Below are 21623 nucleotides of genomic sequence, written 5' to 3' on the forward strand. Positions count from 1 at the left end.
GTCCTAACAGTCCTTTCAGCCAACCCATTCGCACTGGGCATATACGGAGTAGAATACACATGCACAATACCCCATTCCTTCAACATTTCTTCAAATTCCCATCCCACAAACTCAGGTCCATTATCACTCAACATTTTTGCCGGCTTACACACACATGGGCAACATCACTTGACCCACCATTCGTGCAACAGTTTCACTTCCTCTTATCTTTGGATGGAACCACATAAGCAAATTTACTCATGTGATCACCATCACAATCATCCCCACGTGTCCTCTCGCAGTCCTGGGCAAAGAAACACAATCAATCACAAGCATTTCAAACGGCTCTTTCATCTGCAATCGCAACACAGGTGGACTTGCATGCACACTCTGATACTTTCCCCTCTGACAGTCTTCACACGTGACAGCCACATCCACACAAATCTTACTCAACCCAGGAGCATACAATCTCTCTCTCATGCATTCCCACAACTTATTTTTTCCCATATGCCCAAACCGATCATGCACCAACAAACACATACTCACAGCTGACTCAACAGAAAACACTGGCACATACACTTCCTTGTCATACACCCCTTCCTGATGCAAAAGGACACTATGTTTTTGCACACCACAAAACGTTTAGCAACCCTCTTATATACATCCAACTCACATGGCCAGTCTTCCACACTTACTCCTCCCAAAACACATTGTCGCAACACACTTATCTCCAGGCACTTATTTTGCATTTCCTCAATCTCTTCCTCACTCAACAGATCATTCTCACTCCTAGCAATATCAATCATACCCACAAAGTTTGCTACAAACACATTACCATCTTGAATCCTAGCTACTTGCCTGCCCCCCTTTCTAAGAATTCCATTTCCTACATCTACGTCTATATCGTGGATCCTCAAAAAATCTATCCTATTAAAAACAAGATGGCATATCATTTTCTCCTATAACTATTAAGTTATGCATTACCTCAAGATCTCCCAACCTAACCTTTAACCGTACCTCTTCCCATACTAAACACTTCCTTGTCCTAACCCATGTATTCTCACACTTGTAGACTGCCTTTTCACTTCCCAATCACATCTCTCAAGTTCACTCACCACTGACCCACTCACCAAGGAAACTTGTGCCCTGTGTCAACCAAACTACAATACTTACTATCATTTACTTGGACAAACGTCACCATTTTCCCTCGAGTCCCATGCATACACACATTCACTACCACGTCCACCTGGTTATCCACATCACAATCCTCCTCATACACATTCAGCCTCAGCTAACTCCCCATTTCCACAATTCTGACTCAGATCCCCTTCACAGTCCCTTTTTGTAACCAACCAATTACAACCACGTTCCCCGCACTGAATCATCAAAACCCCACGTTCATTACCCGTACTCACCCTTCCTCGATATTCAACCGGTCTGTCCCATCCAAAATACAACAACACTTTTATTCCAAACAACTCAGCCACTGCTGACAACAATTCATGCAACATTTCTCTTTCCCCACCTCGTTCCTCGCATATGCCACTTCCTTCTGCACATCACTCATCAAACTTCACTCGCAACTCATTCACACTACCGGGTACCTCTTCAACCAGACCCTTACCTTCCAAGTTTTTCAACGCCGAAAACAAACATTCACACATTCTGTCATTCCCTTCAAACCTCTCTTTTACAACCAACCCCTCAGGTACCATATTCGGATCCCAGTCACTTTTCACAACACCACTGTCCTTACCATGCATCCTAGACATCGTATCAGCAATCACATTTTTACTCCCCGGCACATATTCTAAGCTAAAATCAAACTCACTCAAATCCTCAATTGTCCTCGCAATCCTAGCATTCACACTTCCTTCTTGATCATATAAACTAACGGCCGATGATCTGTCCTTATGACAAATTTTACCCCATACAAAAAACACTTTCAACGCTTTCACACAAAACCTTATTGCCGCAAGCTCCTTCTCAAACCACCGAATACTTAAGCTCTGCTTTATTAAAAGCTTTACTCACATACGCAATCACTCCTCAATTGTCCCTCCCCATTCACCTCTTGCATCTGCACCAAGCATCCTCCCATACTAAACTTACTAGCATCAGCATACAACTCAAGCTTACTGGCATCCTCACTGTAGTCCGGAAAGCCAAGGTGACGTCCCTAGCAGCCTCCTCTTTCAATCTCTCAAATGCTCCCACCATTCGCTCATCCCACCTCAGCTTAGTACAATTTTTCTTCCCGGTCCATTCAGTCAACGGCTTCCCTATACCCGAACAATCCCTAACGAACTTCCTCCCGAACTCAATCAAACCCAAAAAACCCTTTAACTCCCGCACGGTCCGGGGACGTGGAAACTCCTTTACTTTTTCCACAAACTTTTCACTCTTCCTTACACCACTCGCACTCACCTTATGACCAAGAAATTCCACTTCCCCAGCCAACCACGTACACTTCTCCAGCTTCACTTTCACTCCAACCTCTTCCAACCGTTCTAACACCTTCTCAAGCAGTTCCACATTCTCCTCAACAGTCTCACTTGCAATCAAAACGTCATCTATAAACACAGTCACCTTCCTTCTATCAAAACCAGCCAAAACTACATTCATCACCCTCTGGAAGGCAGCAGGCGCATTAGCCAATCCAAAACTTAACCTCTTGAATTGATAGTGGCAGCTACCACTCGAAAAAGCCGTAACATGCCTGCTCCCTTCCTCAAGAGGCATCTGGTAATAGCCCCTTACCAAATCCAATTTTGTGAACACTCTCATCCCATGCATCTTATACACACAATCAGACACCACATTCATCGGGAATCGCTCCTTCACAGTCACTTCATTCACCTTCCTGTAATCCACACACATCCTCAAACTTCCATCTGTCTTGCGTACTGGGACTATGGGACTATTCCAAGCACTCTCGCTCCTCTCGATCACTCCCACTCTCTCAAGTTCCTCACACTGTTCCTCAATCTCTCGGGCAATAGGCGCAGAAAAGTGTCGGGGACGCTGATATATGGGGGTATCGTCATTCAAAACTATCTTGAACTCTGGGAGCTTAGATCCCCTGAAATCCTCATCACCCCGACTCAACGCACCCCGCCTATCCCACAACATCTGCATCAACCGCTCCCTCTCGTCATCACCAACATTTTCATCCACCCCAATTCTTTCTCTCAACTCATCATACTTCCACTCATCACTTTCTTTCATGCTACCTGTCATCACCTGCCGCACCCTAACATATCTTCGTCGCCACATCCACCAACGTATACAACAACCCCACACAATCACCTTCACGTATACCCCGCACTCGCTTTTTCCTAACACTCGCAATGAGGCCACAAAAACCCGAGGATTCTCCATATCCAAAATCCCGTCGTACACATGCACACTCGCTCTTACCAACTTGTTCGCATCCACACCCTCAACCACATATGCACACTTGTCACCTTTGACAATCCCAAGACTATCGGGCACGCAACTTTCTCACTAACAACTTCTCCAACTTCTCGCGGCACTTTTACACTCTCTTTTGCAACCAACGGCACTCCCTTCCATATTTTACTGCTTACTCCTCCATCCCCATCCAAGTACAACTCTCCATGTACATTCCCCTTCCTATGCAACTCAATCATATTCCTGCTCGGATGGACCACCATCCCACACTTCTTCAAGAACCTGTATCCTAACAACATATCATACTTATCACTCATTCCCTCGATCACATAAAAGTCACCTTCCTCCATCACTACCCCTTTGATTTCTACATTTTCACGCAACATTCCTACCACAGGCATACCCAAATTTCCTATTCCTCGTACCTCCCCTTTACATTTCCTAATTTCACACTCACTCCGCAACTTGTCACATCCATTCTTAAAAAGAACACTGACACTGCACCCAGTATCAATCAAAGCAAACCCACACCCCTTTGCACCTCACTTTTACACTCATACATTCATGAGCTCTTCCTCCAAACCCTTTTTCATGCAACAATCCTTCACGCACATGCATCACTCTTACTGACCGCACACCAGAGGACCCACCCAACTGAATCCCCTTTGTACCTAGTTTCCCAAACTCCCAACCTGACTCATCCTCTTTCGCCTACACACACTCGCCACATGACCTTCCATTCCACATTCAACACATTTTGCCCGCTGTTCCTTACACATCCTAGCATAATGCCCATTCTTCCCGCAATTACCGCAAACCTCAGTCACACGAGTACCTCGACATCCACTTGCTATATGCCCTACTTGCCCACACCTGTAACACTTAACATCCCTATCTTTCTTACACTCGCTCACAAATGCCCTGTTTGCCCACACCCGAAGCAAGCTCCCGAACGCCCACAGACATTCATTCTTCTTGTGTCCTAGCTTTCCACATCTGTAACACTGCTGCTCTCGTTCACGACTAACCGACCCTAATCTTCCAACGCTTGCACTCCGATCTCTCTTAGGGCTAACCATACTTACGTTACTGGCTCTAACGCTCCTATCAACCACTCGCTCTGCCATTCGCCTTGGCCCTTCCAAAACTGCCTCCCTATAGCTCTTAAACTCTGGTATAACATCAGCCACTTCAGTCCTAATACTAACACTTCTACTCTCTTTCATACACCTATCCAACTCATAATCCTCTACTATTTCCAAAATGTCGTTCCACGACAACCTTTCATTCGTCCATCGCATTTTCTCCTCCTTACGTTTCAGATTTACAAACTCATACACACTCTCAGGCACAGTCGCCAACAACTTCCTCACTAACTCTTTACACTCATTTATCCCTTCGTCCCCAAACTTTTTCCTGGCTAATGTTTCCAACCTGCACACATACATCGACAACGACTCACCAACATTCATTCTTACCTCATCAAAACCATGTTTTCTCCTATATCTAACACTACTCCTTATCCTCTTCGCCTGTTCCACAATCCTGGCTTTCACACTCTCATACGGCACATTCCCCACCCTCATCATTACCCCATACATATTCAACAAAAATCCCGTCAAAAAGCCACCCAACTCTCTTGCCCAGACTCTCTTATTATCCCCATACTTAGCCACACAATACTTCTCATATTCCTTTAAAAAAATCCTCTATGTCCCTACTACCATATTCCTCGTATTGTGCATATCGGGGTATCTCTCTCATATATACAGCCTTTCGTACTTCCCACTCACTCTCACTTTCGCTACTACCATTCTGATCCCTCTTAACCCCTCGTCCGAATATAGGGAATCAACTTCCATACTAACATCCATGCTCCTCATTACGCTCTTCTTACCCTTCTTTCTACCCACCTGTTTCCACTCACTGCTATCCAAATCACTCTTAGCCCTTTCCCCAATGTATTCAGTCCTAGTCTCATCCTGTCCGTCATCCTTCCTAACCTTCTTTCCCTTAATCGTCTTCTTTTCCTCAGCCCCCTTCTTATTCTTGTCCTCAGGTTTATCCTTATCCTGTCTCTTTCCCTTCTTCCCTTTACCTACCACAAACAAGTCACCTTCGTCACTTGTAGTTTCATCCCCTCGCTCTTCCACTGTCTTTACCACTTCTGGCCTATCACAAGACCCAGTAGGCCTACCCCTACAGCTCCCTCTCCATGAACCCCTTCATCATCTCCTGCACTGCATTCATCATCCCTAAGAATTTTTCATCCATTTCTCAACCATTCTTTCTTCTGCTCCTTTCATCTCTTCTTCCATTTCCACTTTTGCACTCCTTAGCATTCCTCTCATTTCCCCTAACTTGCTCTTCAGCCCCTCACACTCTACCCTTAACCTCTCATTCTCCACTTCTAATTGTCCTCTTACTTCCCTCTCCAACATCAACTCCTCCTTCAGCCTCTCCACCTCACTCAATCCTTCCATCTCAAACTTTCTCACCACTCATACACACTAGCCTAGACCAATTGTCCTGCAGCTGCCACACCAACAGTCCCTGTTTGGGCGCCAAAAAATAATGTAGCGGGATCACAAAAACAAGTAACCTCCCCATATAAACTTAACCTGTCTGGCTATCAAACCCACCCTCAATCACACTTTCCACTTAACACTAAAAACACAGCAGGACAATTGCCCCAATACCTACATACAGAACAAAAAACACAAACAGGTACTCACCGCTGGCTTCTGATACCTAGGACTAGGCTGTGCTGTCGTCCACTGAATATAGGCTATAGGCTAGCCAACACACAACCACCGCCGACAACCAAACACAAATCAACCACCCGGGACCCACAACCCCACAAAAACTCAATAACCCAACGACTAAATGCAGATGAACACCAACCGCCTGAAAAAAACACGACAACCACACGACTTACAGCAGTACAACAACCCGCCAAAACCAACCCTGCCCCAACCACCACTAACAGACACTGAAAATGCACCACCAACCTTCTTAACCTCACCACAACCAGACAGACACACGCACAACAACTTCACAACCCCAAAATCTATCAAATAACACCCAAACAACGAAACACCAAAGGAAAACTGCTGCCAAAACCAACACTGACTTGACCAGCACGCCTCACTGTTTACAACTCTCGTAACAGACTTCCATTGACTTCCCACAAAGCGCCACAACAGACATACTTCCGACCGCCATTTAACCACTCCCATTCATTCTTCCACCAATCTCTCTCTCTCTCTCTCTCACACAACCTTTGGAGATGTTGTCAAATATCAACTATCATTACTCCTCCACAACATTAGGGCCATTAATTAGATATTTTAGGAATATTCGCCTAGAGTGATGTAAACAGGTTTATATAAGTAGAAATAAAAACTTTATTCTTTAAATATAACACTTTAGAGTCATCTTCGGGTATTAATAATATAGGTCTCTGGGTATATTTGTACGTGGAAAGGTAACCCAGAAATTTGATTATCTTCTTAAACAGTTACGCTATCGAGCCTGAATTTTAATCACAAGGATTTTTCAGATTTCTGCGTAATCATTCTGAATATACCGTTTACGAAGTTAAAAGACAGTTACAACCGGATATTTTCGTATAAGTGCGGACCTTGCGTTCCTTTTTATTTTCGTACACTGCGCCAGTCTCCGTGAAATAATAAGGAATATACTAACGGGAATGAAAGAGGTTTTATCAATACACCATTTACACAGGAGTGATCAGTGGGTAACGAGATAATATTTATATTTCAAAAGACGGAATGTTCAGATTGGAAGTCGGGTAGTAAGAAGAGTCATAACTTATAACGAATGCTTAAAGTGGAGGAGATTGCGAGTATTCTTCTAATGCAATAAGTTCGAAGCGACTTTCGGGAAAAAGGAGAGAAATATATACTGGTGACGGGTAGCATCCTACTCGAAACCGAAAATAAATCTTATCAAAGGCATGGGTATGTAACTACAAACCACCTGACTGTAAGCCCCTATACTGAGTAAAAATAAACTTTATCAAAGTCAGGGATGACGTACGCACTGCCGAGCCGGGGAAACAGGGGAAAAATAAGGAAATTTGAGATACTGAATGTCACGAAGCGTAGCTGGAGAGAGAGAGAGAGAGAGAGAGAGAGAGAGAGAGAGAGAGAGAGAGAGAGAGAGAGAAGTCGGTAGAGGCTATATTCGCGATGTGCATATATAAATTTAGAGATTTTATAGGAGGAGGAGGTAAACGTCCCGATTACGTTGAAGCAATTAAAGGGGACATGAGTCGCAAAAAAGCAGTGAACTGAGTCTATTTGGGGTCGGGGTGAGGTGGTTTCATTCCCGTAGACCTACGTGACGTCACGGGGGGTAGGAAAATGGAGTCAATTTGGGGTGGGGGGTTGAAATGGTGGCTTTATTCCCGTAGAGTTACGTGACGTCATGGGGGGTAGGAAAGGTGGAGTCAATTTGGGGTCGGGGGTTGAAAGGATGGTTTTATTCCCGAAGAGTTATGTGACGTCACAGGAGGTAGAAAAGTAGAGTCAATTTGGGGTGGGGGGTTGAAATGGTGGTTTTATTCCCGTAGAGTTACGTGACGTCACAGGGGTAGGAAAGTGGAGCCCATTTGGGGTCGGTGGTGGGGGGTTGAAAGGATGGTTTTATTCCCGTAGAGTTACGTGCCGTCACAGGGGTGGGAAAGTGGAGTCCATTTGGGTCGGTGAAGGGGTGGAAATTGTTGGTTTTATTCCCACAGAGTTACGTGACGTCACAGAAGTAGAAAAGTGGAGTCAATTTGGGGTCGGTGGAGGGGTTGAAATGTTGGTTTTATTTCCGTAGAGTTACAGGTGGCCACGCCTACACCCCTTTTGGACCTCATGGACGTACATGAGCTCATCAATAATGTGGAGTCGATTTGGGGTCAAGGGTGGCCACACCCCCTTTTACACCTCATCTACGTATATCAGCTTATAAGACAAGTGGAGTCTATTTGGGGTCGGGGGGGCCACGCCCCCTAATATGAGACTCATGTACGTATATGAGCTTATAATATAATGGAGTCAATTTGGGGTCAGGGGAGGCAACGCCCCCCAATATGAGCTCATGTATGTACATGAGCTTATAATACAAATGAAGTCAATTTGGGGTCAGGGGTGGCCAAGCCCCCAGAATAGTGGAGTCTATATTGGGTCAGGGTGGCCACGCCACCCCCAGACTATGGATTCTTATATGGGGTCATGGTGCCCACGGCCCTTTTGGGGGTTTGCCCCTCCCCTTTTGGGGATTTGGGGGTTGCCCCGCCCCTTTTTAGGCCTCACATATATACATGAGCTTATCAGGAGGGGGGAGGGGGGGGGGCAGCCACACCCCTTTGGGGGTGGGGGGCGGGGGTAGAAAAGTGGAGTCTATATGTGTTTTTTTCCTCTACTGGTCTTTAGCTTTATGTATGATCTCTCCAAGTTATGGGTAAAGATTATTCATCTGCTCCTTATGTGCTTCGTAGTTTCAGGTTGCGCATTCACCAATGCTGCGTACAATCAGGCGTTATCCATCTATTCGTCTTATGATGATAGCATTTTCTGCTAATTTGAATGAAACGCATGCTGATATTTTCAAATACCTCTCAAAATTTGCCTAGAGCTCCTAGTGTGAATTTAATCAGCATTTCTGTCTGAAGACAAACTTATGAAAGCTCAGTAATTTAAAAAGATATTCATATTTCTCCAAAATTTCTGTAATCCTAGAGACATGAAACACCGCGAAGTTTTTTAGTTCAACGGCAATGACTGTCAAAAGACATACTGAAGACTTCCTTTCGGGATTAGTAAGGAACGAGCCCAACGAAATTCCTTCTGAAATGACTTCTCCTTGAGAGGCCTAAACAGACTAAAATTTTTACTTGTTTATGCTTCCTATTGTATCTGGCATTTAGTTTATACAGGCTTAAGTATATTCATAAGATTGTCCACTTTCTTATGAATATGTATTCATGTCTACCGTCCCATATAAGCGGATGTTCATACGCATTTATAGACACATTTATATATGTTACAGTAAATATGTGATATCAGGGATTTCACGAAATCCCTAAGGAATATGTGAAATAACGAATTCGCTTAGGAACATTTGATCACCGAGGTTTAGTACATAACACGGCGAAACAGTTATTCAACTACACTTTCGCTGTGTTTAGTACTAGCCCCTGGTGGGTTAAAAGTGTTACGCCGTGTTTAGTGCTAGCCCCTGGTGGGATAAAAGTGTTTCGCCGTGTTTAGTACTAGCCCCTGGTGGGTTAAAAGTGTTTCGCCGTGTTTAGTACTAGCCCCTGGTGGGTTAAAGGTGTTTTGTAGTGTTTAGTACCAGCCCCAGGTGGGTTAAAAATGTCACGCCGTGTTTAGTGCTGACCCCTGGTGGGTTAAAAGTGTTTTGTCTTGTTTAGTACTAGCCCCTGGTGGGTTAAAGTGTTGCGCCGTGTTTAGTACTATCCCCTGGGGGATCAAATGTTCCTATAGTCTTTTCAACATTTTAAGATTGCTAGGGTGAGGCAAGGAAAAGGATACAGTGGTGCCAAACATCTCGTTATGATTAAAATTTTTGCCTTGTTTGAGCTTGCTCAAGTGAAATGGAAAAATGGTATTGATTTAGAGATAACATCGAAACAAATTTGGCTTCACATTGTTGCAGTGGAAACCTTATTTATTTTTATAGAAACAAAGAGACAGGCCAAATTTTTGGCCGCCGCTACCAAACCTCCGTTTTCCTTGCATGCTGCCAGCAAGGGCATTTAAATGGCCATCTCGATCTAAACCAATAACAACGGTGGTCACCTGAAGCAGCAGTCACTGGGCAGTATTGATGGCGCAAGGGATAGCCAAAGCGGACCGCAACATCTTTACTTCCAGATCAAGTAAACTGTTTATAACATTTTAAAATATTTTTTCATAATAAAGAAACAACAAGGAGACCGTGTAATTAATGGTAATTTATTTTCCTCTCCTAAATGAAGAGTAGCTTATTTAACCTGCAGAGGCCCTGAAAAAATCTATAATCACGTAACCTATAGCCTAAATAACAATATTCAGATGGCTTAAGTAAATGACAGATCTCAGGTAACGCCATAAACAAGGGATTAAACTCGAGGATAAGATTTAAGGATAATCTTGCGCCAGCTGGAAACCGGTTATAAACAAAGATTGTAAATCAAGGAATCTGTGGCCTTTGGCAGCTCATGTGTATACAAGGTGGAAGCTGGTCACCGACCAGGCATAGAACACCGTGACGCGTCAGTCTTTCCCTTAAAAGGGATGCATAGATCTGGCAGGGCTGTATTATTTTCCTGTCCCCACCTTAGTGATCTTAGATTGTTGAAAAGACTATAAATGCATAATCCCTAGGGATTTCATGAAATCCCTGATTTCACATATTTACGGTAAAACACACACACGCGTATATAGGTATATCAAGTAATGGTTCCAAATAAATACACAAACAAACACAAATACGTATGCGGGGTACTGTATAATCACGCAATCTTGCTTTTACGTCTGAACATACATATTCATCTGACTGTTGGTGGTAGTATGAAAATGTGCAGAAATATAAAATGTTTAATGCACTGCATAAATAGAACAGAATTATGAATTCCAATGAATAATGTTTGCAGAATATACATACACACTAATACTCAAGATAAGATTACTAAAGGATTTCCATTTATAGTAAGTGTTGACTACAAAGGATAAAATTATTTGTCATTACGCCAGGAACACTTCTGTCTTTATTTACATTTCTGAGTTTCTAGTTTCCTTCAAAAACAGTTTAGTATTCGATGTTCTGCAGATTTTACTCATGTTTCCCATCGAGAGAGTGTTGATGTAATCAACAGAGAGAGAGAGAGAGAGAGAGAGAGAGAGAGAGAGAGAGAGAGAGAGAGAGAGAGAGAGAGAGAGAGAAATCTGACAATTATTTCGTAATCAGTTTAAGGAGGGCTCGCTTCAAAAGACTTGGGTTAAGTTTGGCATCCAAAGGGTTGTTTCCTTCATCGCAATGACGCACACACCCAATTAATAACATTCTTTACCTGACTTTAGAATAATCTGTTGTAAGTGAATCGATATTCACAATAAGATTTGTAAAGCAAAAAAAAAAAAAAAAAAAAAAAAAAAAAAAAAAAAAATGGTAAATGAACTCGGACAGTCAAGAATTCGTAATCATTTTATAGTAAACTGAACTGATGCAACGTTGCTGTTTTTAGCGCACTAGAATGTATGCATGAATGGATACCTGATAAAAGCTGAGCATGATCGGCATGACCTAATTCTTCTCCGGAACCAAGTGACCAATCTCATCCGAACTTGACAAGAAGGGGAGACAGGTTTGTTCAAATGGACGACCATAAACTTCCCAAAGGGGAGCAAATGAGAAATAATGAAAACGGAAGGAGATTTCAAATTCTGATTTAGAATGAGTGAAACAATATATCAAACTTACGGGAAAGCTTTTTTTGTGTAGAGCAGATTCAAGTTTGTTCAAATTATAGCCACGAATGAAATTTGTACTGATATGCTCGTGGGAATGATTTGGATAATATTGGACGGAATCCTGAACTTATCCTTAAACTGAGTCAAGATCAGTCTAGTGTAACGCGAACTTAAATTTGTGTTTATTAGGCCAAATCTACAGAAAGTTGATTGAACTTTGTCAAATAACTGAAAAACTGGATACTGACAAAACTGAATAGAGGTTTTAACACTCGACATAAAAAACTAGGTGCGTTTGTTATATAGCACACAGAAAACTTAGTACTAAAGTGGACAGAAAACTTAGTACTAAAGTGGACATGAGATGTCTCTCTGCAAGTTCTGCCTTGTCTCTACAACTAGTTCCATACTTGTTAATTTTTTTGTACAAAAATACGCACATAAAATATTATTATATCTTCAATCAATAAACACTTGGTTGGTGGTTCGTAATGAAAAGTTCCCGGATTTTATTTACCTCATTTTTCCGTCTTATCCGATTCTTTTTCTCGCCACTGATGAAAATAAATTCAACCTTAAAGATTGCAATTATTACAAGAACGTTTTCTTTAATGAGAACGGATTCGTTCACTGATTTCATTACGCTTGCTGGCTTTCTTTTTTCCATTTCTTTTATTTTACACTTTAGATTCTCTTTGTTGGCTCCCTTTATGCGTCATCTCATAGTGAATATTTTAGTTTTTTTTCTATTTCTAACGTCTGCAGCATTAATTTATACTATTTTATTTATTTATTTATTTATTTTTTTTTACCTCGGAATGCTATTTCCATTTGATTTCCTATTAGATTTTATGGTGCGGATTCTAGATAACATATTTCATTACACGGACGGTATTTTTAATACCTTCACTTTTTCTCTCGAATATCTTTCACTTTTTTAACACAATATATATTTCTTTTCACACTCTTTCCTTCAGTTTCCGAAGTAAATGAAGTATAATTCAAGTATAATTCAAAACACAACAAACAAATCAGCAACAGACAACAGTATAGATTATTTCCGTTCCTGTTATGTGGCTGGTTTAGTCGTATCGTGGCAATAGAAGCAAAGGTTAAGAAGAAATATATCACATTTCTTACAATGTCATTTACTTATCCTTACATTCCCCTTAGGGCATTTATTCTCTTCTCATTTAATTTCTTAAACGTTGGTCCCGTTGCTAGATAAGGAATTGGTTCCTAGCCACGTAAAAATATCTAATCGTTCGGGGCGGCCTTAGGAGACTGTTAATCAGCTCAGTGGTCTAGTTAGGCTAAGATATACTTAGCTTTGTATTTTTACAGTGTCCACTGATGTCTATTTCAGTTGAGGCTTTCGCTGAAATTGCCATCTGACCTTAACACAAAAGTAATTAAACTCATGATTTGCTTTAGGGTCAAAATTTATTTTGCCATACGCCATTCATAGAACCTCTTCAGATCGTGTTAGGTAGCCTTGTTATTACGTTCAAAGGTGCAGTCTCCAGAAAAGTGTTCATAACCAATATAACTCCAAGTTATATAGACCTTAGGTTCTATTGTTTTGGTGCAAAATATTTAATGTCTTAAGAAAGCGTAGGCAGTATTATTTATCAACCCTTAACATAAAAATAAAGCCCATTTTCTCTGGAAATGATATCCCTACCTTGGCTTACGAAGAGAAGAAGATGAACCACACTTCGGTAATTCTACTACTAAACGGAATAGATAGACATTGTCGTATACAGATGTCTTACTTCGCATCTGTGGTAGCTGTGAACACCTGTTGTGTCTTGCACTTGTGATGTCTTTTGTATCCCCGGTACAGAGCTTAGGTGTTAACTTATATATATATACGTATATATATATATATATATATCTATATATATATTTATATATAGTGTATATCTACTATATATATATATATAATATTATATATACAGTGGCGGCTCGTGGCTATCATTCACAGGGGTGCTGTAACATAATTAAAAAAATTCCATATACATACATATATATATATAGTATATATATATATATATATATTATATATATATATATATATATATACATGCCGAAAACTAAACTTATTTAAGTTTATTAATTGTCTGTTTTTCTTGGCCCATGACTGATTACTAATGGAGGTTTGCCCTAATCAAATTTGAAACTGTAAACAAAACTGAAAAAGTGCCAACATATATTAAAATACTAAAATTCAAAACAGTGGCTTTCGGCAGCGGAGAGACTGACGGACGGACTGACAAAAATTTATGAGCTTATGAGGTTACTTAAAAAAATATTAAGTTTATGCAAACTAAGCGAAGCATAATAAGAATCATTAAACCATTAAAAGGAATAAAAACTCGAAAACAGAAATATTAAGATACTAAACTGAGTATGACAGTAATAATGTGGGCCTATATAAAACAAAAGAACTAAGGAGCACCCAGCTACTAAAAAAGACAAGCATACACATACACGCACACTCTCCCTCCCCTTTGCTTCTCCTCTCTCTCTCTCTCTTGCTGAGGAAGGCAGCAGAACCGCTGCCGTTGACATTAAATATGGTCATCATTTTTTTCCATTTACTACAACTCGCCACTGAGTTGATTATTCTGCATTACATTACATATCATCAGTATCGTCACTAATTTGATTACTATCACTAACGGTACATACTGATTAAGCTTTGACGAATTTCAATACATCTTCCCCCTCCAACAGCTAGACTAACACTGCTCGAGAGGGCAGTGCCGTAGTGTACACGCGGGCTGGCTACCACATTATCACCCTGCTAGCAAAATTGGAGCTGGCGCTACATATTGTTTCTATTCATTTGCTTTTTTTTATTTACTAAAACAAGAGAATGGTAATAATTGTTAAAAGAATTATCGATAACTGTACTTAATTTCTCATATGTATATATTCATAGTTTTGTGCATATAGATGAAATCTAAAGGGGGTGCTGCAGTTCCACAGTGCCTACAGACGAGCCGCCACTGTATATATATATAATATATATATCTATATATATATATATATATATATATATATAGATATTATTATAATATATATATATATATATAAGATATATATTTCTATATATATATGTGTGTGTGTGTGTGTGTGTGTGTGTGTGTGTGTTTGACGAATTTAAGGACACAGAGGTGTACCTATGAAATCATTGGGCCAAGTCGCAGTTATGAACAGACTTTATTTCAATATTCCATTCACACTCATTTTTGTGTCATTACAAAAAGTTATATTTGTAATTTGTAGTTCAATATAAAAGATAAAAATACTCAGTTTTAGTTAGGTCAATCAAACGTTTCTGTAGTGATCAATAGTATTTTTTTCCACCTTGCAAAGCTTCTGTAACTTACCTTTTTTCTTATACAAACTATTAATGTTTTGTCCCATGCAAATCTATAATATACTTTTTTTGAGAGAATTCATAAATTTCTGAGATATCTAACAATATGGTAAAAATGAGGAATAGTTTCATTTGTCATGCCAGAAGTATTTGGTTTAATTTATTATATTTGTGAGGATTAGTTTCATTCATTATACGGTAATTGTTTTCATTTATGACAGGGGAATAAGGCAATGGGCCATTTCTACTTTTACCTAACCTTTGACTTTTTTAAAAGACACTTTGCTAAGTGCCACTCAGCCGAGTGTCTCTTACGTGACAATTTCGCGGCAATTTTTAAAAATGGCGACCGTTTTTCTTACCAAAACGGCGAATTTCAGAAAAAAAACACGTAACTTCTTCCCAGATTGACTCATAAAAACTTCAAATAAGCTTTAAATATTCCTCTTTAAAACTTCTACTTCTTATGATGTGCAGTTCATAAGGTTTTTTCAGTTTCTACTACACTATGATTACCGATTGCTAAGGAAAATTTAAATTTTTTGCATGCCTATATTGATTTTTTTTATCAAAAGATTTATATTTCAAGTAGATGCCTTACGTTGGCGAAATTATGTATTTAGTGCTTGAAAGCAGTCCATAAGTCATAAAAACAATGCTCATTTTTATTTTTTAGCCCTAGCTTAGTCTCATTATCCTATGAGGCATGGAACATCCAAGGAGAGTAAAGCGTCATTTTAGTATTAACAAAACATAACTTAAGTTCAATGCATGGAACCCATCTGTGTTTTTGACAGATTTGTTGAGGCTAAGAAATCAATATGTATGATGACCTTGTTCAAATTTATGTATAGGCTAGCCAGATTGTAATGTGAAATAACTCAACATATGAACCAACAAAGCGTCATAGGCTTTTACAGATAAGAGTTGGACTGTGCGAACATGCTTGAAAAACACTTCCTTTTCTTTAGATAATTGCAGATACTGCACATGGAGCATGGAGTCATCATTTCCACTCTCTATAATATTAGAGGAAATATACTTTCGCCAGCATGAACGATCATATATGAGTCCAACGACGAAGGGGTCAGTGGCTGACTGAAGAAATGTTATTCTTTCTCTCATTGCCAGGTCCTCCAAATGGAATGTGTAGGTCTTGAATGCAAACCATGCAATCATCGTCTCCACTGTCCGCCATTTGTCCCTTCTTCGATGTTTTTTGCCGTCAGGCTTCATGCACCAAATGCATAAGTTCTTGCGTGCAACGACCCCGATGTTGAGCTATTTCACATTAGAATCTGGCTAGCCTATACATAAATTTGAACAAGGTCATCATACATATCGATTTCTTAGCCTCAATAAATCTGTCAAAAATACAGGTGGGTTCCGTGTATTGAACTTAAGTTATGTTTTGTTAATACTAAAATGACACTTTACTCTCCTTGGATGTGCCATGCCTCATAGGATTATGAGACTAAGCTATGGCTAAAAAATAAAAATGAGCATTGTTTGTATGACTTATGGACTGCTTTCAAGTACTAAATACAAAATTTCGCCAACGTAAGGCATCTACTTGAAAAAATATAAATCTTTTGATAAAAAAATCAGTATAGGCATGTAAAAAATGTAAGTTTTCCTTAGCAATCGTTTATCATATTGTAGTAGAAACTGACAAAACCTGACAGATGTACCGCACATCGTAAGATATAGAAGTTAAAGAGGAACATTTTGTGAACGGGATTGTCTTCACTCCATCTGCCGTCCTTCACTCTCTTCTGCAGGTGCCACACTACTTGGGCGAAGGTAATGTTTCCTCCCCTGCTAAGAAAAGTCGGCTCAGCCTGAGTAGACGTGTCACTCGCTAAAATGTGTGCCTGTATATACAAATTTATCTATGAATTTCTGGTTTAAATTATTGTGAATGTATGTAAAAAAATTATAATGTATAAAATCATCGCACAATCAAATTAATTTCTCTACAACCCTCACCTATATAAAAAAATTATGATGAATAAAAACACTGCACAATCCAATTCATTTCTCTACAACCCTCACCTGTATATAACGCTCATGTAACTTCGCATCTGTTCAGTAGTGTTTTAACTGTAACCATGGAAACGGGTCCCTTCCAGGAAGAAATCTTAAACCTTTTCACCTTTCCTGCACGAATTATTATAGCAGGTTTCAGTAAAAGTGGAAAATCGATCCTGTGTCAGAACATAATTGAAATGTATGAGGTCAACTTTCACTGTATTTTATATTGTGGGGCGAGTGAACACCCTCTGGAAAGACATCACACCATAAATGCTAAATTCAAAGTATCCAAAGAGATACTAAACCCATTCGATCACACACAGAGGAATGGAGGATGGATGGTAAAGGTCTATCATTTGTACTGGACGACTGTTTTTTCGAAGCCAGGGACAATAAATTCGTCACCCAGGCATTCACTGCAGGACGGCATTCAGGCATACCGGTGATTTTCGTAACCCAGAATATGTTCCAGTCGGGTAAATTCAGCAGGAACATCAGTCTCAATTGCTCCCTTTACATCCTCACGAGGAACCGTGACATTGGACAGATGGAAACTTTGGGTAGACAGTTGTTCAGCCGGCGAAAGGGGGCGGAGTTTTTGGACATGTACAAAAGAGCTTTAACACAATCGGTACGGTTTTACCTATTAGTGGACTTCACTCCGTCAACACCCGAACTATTACAGCTCAGAACGAATATCCTCGGAGAGACCGAATAGCTACCAAATCGCGTACAAATATGACTGAAGAACAGTTCCAACTCCTCAGGAATTTGTATGAGAATGTAACGAAACCTAGCTGTTTTAGCGGTGTGAATGCGCTACTCAAAGCAGCAAAGGAGGACAGGAACATAACTAAAGCGGACGTCACAGGTTTTTAACGGGGCCAGCCATCACATACCCTACATCAAACCACACGCAAACGTTTCCTTAAGAGGAAAATCATATCTTCCAAACCTGGAGCGATGGCCAGCACAGATCTGGCCGACATGTCAAAACTCGCTCCACACAATGAAGGTTATAAATATCTGTTATTCTTCATCGACCAATTTTCGAGATATTTACGCGTCTTCCCTCTGCAAAAGAAAGACGGTGTCACAGTGAGCGATGCTCTAAAAGTGTTTCTAGAATCTAGTGATTTTTCAGGAAAGTCCCTTCTGAACAGCGACGAAGTTAGGGAATGTTAAGCTGCGTTCACACTTGTTGCATTTCCACGTATCGTATCATCGTTGCGTAGCAGTGTGGACGGGAAAGCGTTGCACCGTTGCGTATCAAAATATGATACAAAGATACGCAACGGGCTCGATTCACCATTTGTCGGTCTTTTGCCGTCACATCAAAGGAATGATACGCAACACATCTACCCTCGTGTGGACGGGAAGCGTGGCATCGTTCCATTACACGCTCAATCTTGTTGTAGCGACGACCATAGCTGATCGCGTGTGACTGCCCGTGATTGTGTCATATACATACATACATACATACATACACACACACACACACACACATATATATATATATATATATATATATATATGTGTGTGTATATATACATACATACATACATATATCTATATATATATATATATATATATATCATATATATATATATATATATATATATATATATATATATATATATATATATATGTTCACAAATAAAGATATGTGTGGCCGCAGCCAACTGCACATTGACACTCATGGCTACGGTCATGATACTGTTGCACCACGGAACGGTGATACAGCGCGCGGATACGCATCAAGTGGGTACAATACCCTGTTGTACCGTACCGTATCACTAGGTGATACGCAACGATGATACGATTCGTGGAAATGCAACAAGTGTGGACGCGGCTTTATAACAAACATGTGAGGAAATATCTAAAAAGTAGGAACGTGTTGTTATATAGCGTCTACTCGCGGGAAAGTAAAGCTTCTATAGCTGAAAGGGTAACAAGAACCATTGAAATATATCGACGTTTTACAGGACATAGTCGAGAGTTATAACAACTCACCTTACAAGAGTTTAGGGAGTGGGGCAGAAGACGCCCAGGGAGGTGCATGCGATGAGGACTGAAGCGGACATTGAAAGTCCGTTCTCGAGAATGTATAAAAACGCCTTTCCAACAAGGGGCCGCATCAGTTCAGCCTTGAATGTTGGAGACGCCGTACGCATAGCTGACGAAAACCGGAACGCTGCTTTCAGAAGATACATAGTTCAAAACACTCTAGGAATGTGTGATTTTGGCATAAAGCCAAGCACTGGGACCTATAGAGTCATTCAATTGGAATGATAGAAATTGTTTAAATCAAGAAGTTCATCACTCTGCAAAATCCTACAGTTTACATCTTAGAAGATATATCGGGAGAAGAAATGAAAGGTACATTGTACAGAGAAGAATTAATATCTACCGAATTGCCTTGAAACCTACGTCATTGCAATCTTATGTTAATTGGAATGGTTATCCTGCTCAATTTAATTCGAGGGTCGACGAATCCTTAATTGTGCGGGCATGAATTGTAAAAAGGAAGCTTTAATACGTAAAAACAAAGATTTTATTTTATTCATCTCCCGTTTGTCCCCTTCCGAGAGGAGTAGAGTAATTCCCACATTAAGCAGAGGGTGCATCACTATCATATCCGAAATATATAGAAATTTTCTGCACGGTAATCTGACCAGAGAAAAAACCCTCATTAAAAAGCCCAGAAGGTGTAAGAGGGAAATCCGTCAAGTATACTTGAAAACGACAACGTTAACGAAGAAGAAAAACATATTGAAGAGTCGCAAAGGCGGCGCTATTCTGTCCGTATTACTTCCTTTAGCAGCCAGTTAAGAAACTCTCAGTCTCTCGAGAGAGTTCACATGGGTAGGATCTATGTTCCACCTCTCCTGAGGGATAGAGTCCTTCAAAAGTATTCCTCAGGAGAGGTAGAACATATATCCTGCCCATGTGAACTCTCTCGAGAGACTGAGAGTTTCCAGACCTGTGATTGGCATATCAACAGCCAATCAGGAGCGTCGTAAGTGACTGGGTTAAACAAATGCACGGTTGATGTGAATCCACTATAGCCCGTCGGAGATCAAATGTTCCTAAGTGAATTAGCGATTTCACGAATTCCCTGAATATTTCAAGGATTTCCTAAAATCCCTGGTTCCACAGTTACTGATACACACACACACACACACACACACACACACACATATATATATATATATATATATATATATATATATATATATGTACATATGTACATATGTACATATATATATATATATATATATATATATATATATATATATACATATATATATATATATATATATATATATATATATATATATACATATGTACATATATATATATATATATATATATATATATATATATATATATATATATATATGTACATATATATATATATATGTACATATGTACATATGTACATAATATATATATATATATATATATATATATATATATATATATATATGTGTGTGTGTGTGTGTGTGTGTATGTGTGTGTGTGTGTGTGTGTCTCAGTAACTGTGGAACCAGGGATTTTAGGAAATCCTTGAATATTCAGGGAAGGCAATTCGTGAAATCGCTAATTCACTTAGGAACATTTGATCTCCGACGGGCTTATAGTGGATTCACATCAAACCGTGCATTTGTTTAACGCCAGTTACACTTTCCGTATAATATTGGTATGCCTTCTATATATATATATATATATATAATATATATATATATCTATATAGAATATATATATACTATATATATTAATATATATATATATATATAGAAGGCATACCAATATTATACGGAGTGTGCCCCACACGACCCTGTGGAATAATAATGGGCGATGGTGGAACAATCACCTTTCATAAATGGGTAAAAAAAATGGCCCACGATCCGATGCAAATATTATTAATGTTTAGGAAAATCTGCAAGATCGTCGTACAAATTCACAGGGCAGGAGTAGTACATAGAGATCTGCATGGGAACAATATTGTCATTGATGAAGTGACAAATGAACCCACAATAGTGGACTTTGGTTTATCAAAACAATTTCATAGTGAGGGGCGGATATCTGCAAGGAGAAACGCCGAAGGTTCTGATATCATAATGCTGGGGACACTCGCTAGATTAATCATCAGAAATATCAAACCATTTAGGATTATCGAAGTCTTTTTGCACCATTTAGCTGACAACTGCTTTCGTTTGAAGCCTTCTGCTCAATACGTTGTCAACTATGTCACAGAACTTATAGAATATCTACTATGGATTGCTGAAAAGAAAGGGACCATCTACGAAAACATT

General features: G+C 39.8%; 1 protein-coding gene across 1 annotated transcript in view; it reads right to left on the reverse strand.

Moving 5' to 3' along the window:
• Window positions 1-14617, reverse strand: part of LOC135215207 (uncharacterized) — a 42525-nt gene extending 27908 nt beyond the window's left edge. The window contains exon 1 of the mRNA XM_064249699.1: window positions 14577-14617. The gene's annotated coding sequence lies outside the window, so the exon portion shown is untranslated. The remainder of the gene's footprint in view (window positions 1-14576) is intronic.
• Between the last annotated feature and the right edge of the window lie 7006 nt (window positions 14618-21623).

The sequence above is a fragment of the Macrobrachium nipponense genome, chromosome 5, assembly GCF_015104395.2.
Source record: "Macrobrachium nipponense isolate FS-2020 chromosome 5, ASM1510439v2, whole genome shotgun sequence".
NCBI lineage: Eukaryota > Metazoa > Arthropoda > Malacostraca > Decapoda > Palaemonidae > Macrobrachium > Macrobrachium nipponense.